The following is an 8,852-nucleotide window of genomic DNA, read 5'->3' on the forward strand; positions in this document are numbered from 1 at the left end:
GTGTTACAGTAAACATAGCAGTTGATTAAATAGTAACAAAAAACTGTTGATTTATATATTGTCATGAAACAACGTTCTTACCGTTAAACAGGTCAGGGGTCCTGCGTAAAATGACAAGAAACTGTCTCTTTTCCAACACATCTTGCTCGTGCCTATGCAATCATATACGTATTTGCACCAGTCAATTCTTGGGATCATGTCTAATCTATCAATGCGTTTGAGGAACCCCAAATTGTAAACACCGACTCTGCTGCATTCTGCAAGCGTATTCAACATGATGACCAGGAAACTCATCTTGAACATCACACCCGCGTCTTCGGATTGCTGAATAACATTCATCACGTCCTTCGGCCTCATTCTATCTTTACTGAATTGTTTCCGCCATGCAGAAACAACTGCATCGTTGCCTTTGGATGGTGCAACCAGATTCAAGTCTAAACCTCCCGTTGGCAGCCCCAGTACATCATGTATCGACTTGACTGTAATAGGTATTTGTCCATCCCGCAATTGCATTGTCATATTCGACGTATCTAACATATCCATGACATAATGACCTAATTTAGACGGAATGCCGTCTAAAGTCATATCAAGCAACGCATCAAATCCCATCTCCTTGATTGATGCCCTTTGGTTAGAATTTAATGCTTTAACCGTCTCCCATAATGCCTTCGGAGATGTTCTGGTTCTAATTCCTAACGAGTACCCTTGCACATCAGTATGTTCAACTGTGTCTTCCTTTACTTTTTCATTCTTCAACTTTCGTGGCGCACCCATTACATCATTCGACGCATTAACCTCAGTTTGGACATTAACGTCCAACAACATTACTGGATCCGAATCTGCATTCATGAACGTACTATGTTAAACATTAACTCCACAATAGACAATAAGTATACATAAACAATAGACAGTTTATGTTCTTTGTATATATTAGGTGATCACAACAGGTGAAGTTCGTAGTCAAATTAAAATCAACAATAGACAGTTTGGTGTTGAGGTGAATGGCGGAAAGACCTATCAAATATCAAACATCTTCATTCTTTTTGAAAATTTTATTTGAGGATACGTATTACCTTGCTGTAATTGTATTTCCGGCACCTTTCCAACTCGTGCGGCTTGCTTACTTGTTTGTTGAAYGATTGGTTTCGTGACTTTTAAATCTGCATCAATAACGAAATATGAACAAAAAATTAACGCATATGAACAAAAATTAACAAGACGTAAAAAGACTTTGGTATCTCAAAATGTACATGAATGTAAACCGGCGTGAACATGAATGTGTTGTAAAATAATTGTACACATAACTTAATGAATCATATAGATAGTTATATAAATTAAAAGACTTTACAACTTAGAACAAAAGAAATTATTGTGTAAGGACCAACATTGTCATTTATAATAACAAACCGGGTATGCGTGTTTGTGCATTTGCCCCCAGATATAATCAAATATCAGTCATTACACACGATATGTAAAACATTGTATAAAACAAACACCATATAAACATAAAATCAGTTGTGAACAAAATTGAACATAGTTATAAAATCGTTTATCAAACACTTTAAATAATCGAACAACAAGAAAAGGGTTGATTAATTGTAAGATGAGAAAAGGTTACCAGTGGTCTCCTGTGTATCTAGGATTTCCCAAACTTTGCCTTTACTCGAGCCTTGTGCAATACTTGGTACACCAGTTGTTCGTTCTACCTTAGCCTCTGCATCGACATTCAATGTGTCAAAAGAATGAACCAACTTGAGCAATATATGAACTGGCTAAGATCTGTTCACTCACCAACATTAACCTCATAAAACAATTATCGTGTTTTGTGCACACACATTATAAAACAAATACTGTGTGTTGTGCACACTTACGGTTTGAATGTTCATATGCTACTCAAGTGAGGGGGACCGTTGATGCATACGCGGCCAATAAACCGCAAAATTTTTAATTTGTAAATGTTATCGACTTCACATGACATACCCGGGTATACATGTTTGTGCATTTTTTTCCCCCAAATATGATTACATATCGATCCTTACACACTATAAGTAAAAAAATTGTAAAAATTAAAAAACACCATATAAACTTAAAGTCAGTAGTGAACAAACTTAAACCTAGTTATAAAATCGTTTAACAAACAATTTAAATATTCGAACAACATAAAAAAGGGTTCAGTAATTGTAACATTAGGAAAGTTTAACAGTGGGTTTCTAGGTATTTAGGATTTCCAAACCTTTGCCTTTACTCGAGCCTTGTGCAGGTCGTGGTACAACATTTGAACAAAGATGAGATGTGAACAGATATGCACACACACTATTTGTAAATGTAGTTATAAAATCGTTAACAAACACTTTATATATACGAAGAAAAAAAAAGGTTCATTATTTTGTAACATTAGAAAAGTTTACCAGTGGGTTCCTGTGTTTTTAGGATTTCCAGAACTTTGCCTTTACTCGAGCCTTGTGGAGGTCTTGGTACAACATTTGATCTTCCTACATCAGCCTCTGCATCGACAACAAATGGGGCAAAGAATGAACACACATGAACCAATGTGAACGTATATGGGCCAACGTGAGTATGGTGAACAATGTATGAATATTAATGATCATCACGAACATGAACGTATGTATATGTATGACGTATATGAACACGTAGATGAAATGGAAACAGCTTGAACGAACTATGAACATGAATGACTAGGGGTGGCAGGGGAACAAGTCATAGCCAGCTTAACTTATATTTACCATGTTCGTATCGTGTTCGCGTTGGTTCATAATTAATGATCATATCTTGTTTCATATCACCTTCAAATATATTTCTGTTCATATCACCCTCACGTTGCTTCATTTATGATCATATCTTGTTCACATTGAATCATAATGTTCAATCAATGTGAAGGTGATATTATCATAAATGAACCAACGTGAAGGTGATATGAGCAGAAATATATTTATACACGTGAACATGAATGAACCAACGTGAAGTTGATATGCAGCCACATCAAACATCAAAACCTTATATGTACAATGAACAAAAATATATTCAGTGTGTGTACTACAGCATACATGTAGATCCAAGATCAAACAGCATACATATATTAATGTTCTGTTTAAGATCCAACAGCATATATGAACAACCAAGAACCAACAGCATATACATGTAGAGCCAATATCAAACAGTATACATATATTAATGACTGTTTCTATGCAACTGTTTCTGTGTGTGCATATATGAACAACCATATGAACAGAAATATATTCAGTGTGTGTGTGTGCATATGTATTTGAAAGACGGGGATCATGTTATAAATGTGAATGTACTGACAAACCTACAAGCACATCGCAAACATAAAGTCTCATATGTTTGCATCCTTTTTCTATAGAGCCAAGATCAACGTGAAGGTTATATGAACAGAAATATATTCAGTGTGTGTGTGTGCATATGTATTTGTTCATATGCAATTTGGTGTGTCTGTTTCTGTGTGTGTGCATAACAGCATACATGTGACTGTTTCTATATTCAGTGTGTGTGTGCATATGTATTTCAAAAGACCGGGATCATGTTATAGATGTGAATGTACTGACAAACCTACAAGCACATCTCAATCAGAAAGTCTCATCTGTTTGCATCATTTTATACGTGAACAACAAATGAACGTAAATGCACACATTGTAGTTTATGTTCATTTCATTTTCATAGTGAACATGACATGAACATTTAATGGTCCAATTATTCACATTATATGAACAACCATGAAAATCAAGATGAAAAGGATATTGAACAAAATTGATTCAATGTGAANATGAACAACCATGAAAATCAAGATGAAAAGGATATTGAACAAAATTGATTCAATGTGAACAAGATATGATCATCAAACCTTTACGCCTGTTACAACCAAGATCAAACAGCATATACATGTAGAGCCAAGATCAAACAACATACATATGTTAATGACTGTTTCTATGCAATTGTTTCTGTGTGTGCATGTATGAACAACCATATGAACATAAATATATTCAGTAACAGCATACATATATTAATGTTCTATTTAAGATCCAACAGCATATATGAACAACCAAGAACCAACAACATATACATGTAGAGCCAAGATCAAACAGCATACATATATTAATGACTGTTTCTATGAAATTGTTTTTGTGTGTGCATATATGAACAACCATATGAACAGAAATATATTCAGTAACAACATACATATATGAACAACCAAGAACCAACAGCATATACATGTAGAGCCAAGATCAAACAACATACATATATTAATGACTGTTTATATGCAATTGTTTCTGTGTGTGCATATATGAACAACCATATGAACAGAAATATATTCAGTGTGTGTGTGCATGTGTATTTGAAAGACGGGGATCATGTTATAAATGTGAATGTACTGACAAACCTACAAGCACATCTCAAACATAAAGTCTCATCTGTTTGCATCCTTTTTCTATAGAGCCAAGATCAACGTGAAGGTAATATGAACAGAAATATATTCAGTGTAACAGCATACATATATTAATGTTCTGTTTAAGATCCAACAGCATATATGAACAACCAAGAACCAACAGCATATACATGTAGAGCCAAGATCAATCAGCATACATATATTAATGACTGTTTCTATGCATAACACATACAACACACATAATTACGAATCAAATATGAAGTAGCTAAAGATGGTATTCACAATAGTTCCTCTTCAGCTAAAACAAAAGAGTAAATGATAAAATCATCTTATTGTTTTAAGACTATAAATATTCTGCCGTATACTCGAGTATTGCTATGCACAAAGAAGTTGATGTGTGGTTCATAGTGACCAATCCCAACAGCACATATATAAGCATGAGATGATTCGGGGGGGATGGGGGGTCATGGGAACGTACGGATACGTTATTTGCGCATAAAGAGTAAATGATAAAATCATCTAATGCTTATATTTGTGCTGTTGGGATTTGTCACTGTGAACCACACTGTTGGCAACCCATAACATCAACTGTTGGCAACCCATAACATCAACTGTTGTCAGACCATAACATCAACTGTTTTTTCCCAAATAACTTATACGTACGTTCTCATGACCCCCCATACCCTCTAAATCACCTCATGCTTATATATGTGCTGTTGGGATTGGTCACTGTGAACCACACTGCTGGATAACACACATATCGATACATACTGCATACTAGTGCTTCGTGTATTCAGACATTTGTGAGTAGACATGTATTTTAACATATATCTAATCAGCACACCCATCGCAGATGTAGATTTTTTGGAGTTGTTTCTGTTTTTTATGTCGTATATATGCTGTTTGTTACGTCTAAGATACCCCAACGACACATACAAAACTGCTCAATATATTAAGCTATATGAACATAGAAACTATATGAAAAGGCTAATAGGAACACAAGGTTTAGATACTATGAAAACTATAGTTTCTATGTTCATATAGTTTAATATATTGAGCAGTTTTGTATGTGTCGTTGGGGTATCTTAGACGTAACGAACAACATATATACGATATAAAAAACAGTAACAACTCCAAAAAATCTACATCTGTGATGGGTGAGAAGGATCTTATATTTTTATTGCATTAATGTATTCAGACGTTTAGATATTATCAACAAAAAGCTATTACATTTTAATCAGGAGATAATGTTAAAGCTATTATATTGTAAGCCTTTGCTGGGATCTTATTGATGCTTTTTATCATCAATGGCACTGCAACATATAATAAACGATGCATATGTTACAAGATCTTGATGGGAGATTTTCATTGCCCATGTCTAATTGATATGATGGGGTTAAGTGTTTACTTTCAATTGTGTGTTCCCTATGTAAACATGGCTAACTTAGTTTTAAGGTTTGTAGGCAGCCTGCTATGAAAAGCCTATTTTGTCTTATTGTCTATAATTAAGCTAAACCTCAGCTAATTTTTATAGGTTTATGAGGTAAAAGTAAGTGATTTCACTTCTCTCAGTTATGTTTTATCCCGTTTGCAATTGAATCAAGCTAAAATAATCATAAATTTTGCAGTAGAACCTTAAAAAATTCCTTCATTTTGTTTTTCATTCAGCTCAACATGGAAATTGACTGAACAAATATATGTTAAAATACGTGTCTACTCACAAATGTCTTAATGCACATTAGTATGCAGTATGTATCGATATGTGTGTCTACTCCAAAAATTCTACATCTGTGATGGGTGTGCTGATTTGATATATGTTAAAATACGTGTCTACTCACAAATGTCTTAATGCACATTAGTATGCAGAATGTATCGATATGTGTGTAATCCAACATTGTGGTTCAATGACCATTTTATGTTTGTAGACTAAAACACAAACATACTTACCAACTGTTGGCAAACCATAACATCAACTATTTCTATGCAACTGTTTATGTGTGTGCATATATGAACAACCATATGAATAAAAATATATTCAGTGTGTGTGTGCATATGTATTTGAAAGACGGGGATCATGTTATAAATGTGAATGTACTGACAAACCTACAAGCACATCTCAAACATAAAGTCTTATCTGTTTGCATCCTTTTTCTATAGAGCCAAGATCAACGTGAAGGTGATATGAACAGAAATATATTCAGTGTAACAGCATACATATATTAATGTTCTGTTTAAGATCCAATAGCATATATGAACAACCAATAACCAACAACATATACATGTAGAGCCAAGATCAAACATCATACATATATTAATGATTGTTTCTATGCAATTGTTTCTGTGTGTGCATATATGAACAACCATATGAACAGAAATATATTCAGCAACAACATACATATATTAATGTTTTGTTTAAGATCCAACAGCATATATGAATAACCAAGAACCAACAGCATATACATGTAAAGCCAAGATCAAACAGCGTACATATATTAATGACTGTTTCTATGCAATTGTTTCTGTGTGTGCATATATGAACAACCATATGAACAGAAATATATTCAGTGTGTGTGTGCATATGTATTTGAAAGACGGGGATCATGTTATAAATGTGAATGTATTGACAAACTTACAAGCATATCTCAAACATAAAGTCTCATCTATTTGCATCCTTTTTCTATAGAGCCAAGATCAACGTGAAGGTGATATGAACAGAAATATATTCAGTGTGTGTGTGCATTTGTATTTGTTCATATGCAATTTGGTGTGTATGTTTCTGTGTGTGTGCATAACAGCATACATGTGACTGTTTCTATATTCAGTGTGTGTGTGCATATGTATTTCAAAAGACAGGGATCATGTTATAAGTGTGAATGTACTGACAAACCTACAAGCACATCTCAATCAGAAAGTCTCATATGTTTGCATCCTTTTATACGTGAACAACAAATGAACGTAAATGCACACATTGTAGTTTATGTTCATATCATTTTTCATAGTGAACAGGACATGAACATTTAATGGTCCAATTATTCACATTATATGAACAACCATGAAAATCAAGATGAAAAGGATATTGAACAAAATTGATTCAATGTGAACAAGATATGATCATCAAACCTTTACGCCTGTTACAAATCATCTTAAAAAATGTACTACGTCATACAAAATTGAATCACTGTCACACCCAGTGGATTTTGAAAGACCGGGAACATGTTATAAATGTTAATGTACTGACAAACCTACAAGCACATCTCAAACAGAAAGTCTCATCTGTTTGCATCCTTTTTCTATAGAGACAAGATCAAATAGAAACAGAAACAGAACACACTAGCCCTGTTACATGTGTCTGTGTGTGTATATATATATATATATATGCATTTTGATGTGTGTGTGCATGTGGTTTGAACAATTAAGTAACTTAATATCATAGTACAACAAATGGAAAGACCAACATTAAAGTACAAAAACAAACCGGGTATGCATGTTTGTGCATTCCATCCCAAATATGTTCCTTAGACACTATATGTAAAAAAATTGTAAGAAACACACCCTAAAAATTCAATATCAGTCGACAACAAACTTAATATCATAATACAACAAATGTAAAGACCAACATTAAAGTATACAAAAACAAACCGGGTATGCATGTTTGTGCATTCCATCCCAAATATGTTCCTTAGACACTATATGTAAAAAATTGTAAGAAACACACCCTAAAAACTCAAATATCAGTAGGCAACAAACTTGAAAAATATGGAAAATCGATTAACCAACAACATTCGTTGTTGATTCATTGTAAAATAAGTGGAGTTTACCTGTGGATTGCTGGATTTCCAAGCATTTGCCCTTACTCGAGCATCCTTCATTACTGTGTACATCATTTGTTCGACCTACTTCAGAATCTTCATCGACATCAACTCGGTTGTCGATGGTGTTCTTGAAGTTTGAGAAGTAGGTTTTCTTCATTATTCTTTCACTTTTCTTCCTCACTGAAGTGAAAATATATGTTGTTATCGTATTACATTACTAATCAAAGGACGATAAAAACCCTAATTTTTGAAACATACCTCTTATTTGATGCTGATTAACGTGAAATCCTCCCAAATCAGCCATCTTCTTGCAACGATGATGAACCAGATTTTCCGCCCTCGTGATCAAATGTGATGAGCGTCTTTGTTTTGGTAATGTTTTGTCTGTAACCGATGATTTGATGATACTGGCGGATACTGGCGTGTATGAAGTGTAGGTTATTACCCAAAATGTCCCTTTCATATATGTTCACAATGTTTAATTATATTTCAAATTTTAAAAATTAAAATTTTAAATTAATTAATTTACAACCATTGATCATATGTTTGGATGGTCAAGATTGGTGAATAAGGTTAACACAAAATGAACGGTTAGCAATTGATCTTGGCTCTATATA

This window comes from Cynara cardunculus, unplaced genomic scaffold (assembly GCF_001531365.2).
Source record: "Cynara cardunculus var. scolymus isolate 2C unplaced genomic scaffold, CcrdV1 Un_Scaffold_6866, whole genome shotgun sequence".
In the NCBI taxonomy this organism is placed as follows: domain Eukaryota; kingdom Viridiplantae; phylum Streptophyta; class Magnoliopsida; order Asterales; family Asteraceae; genus Cynara; species Cynara cardunculus.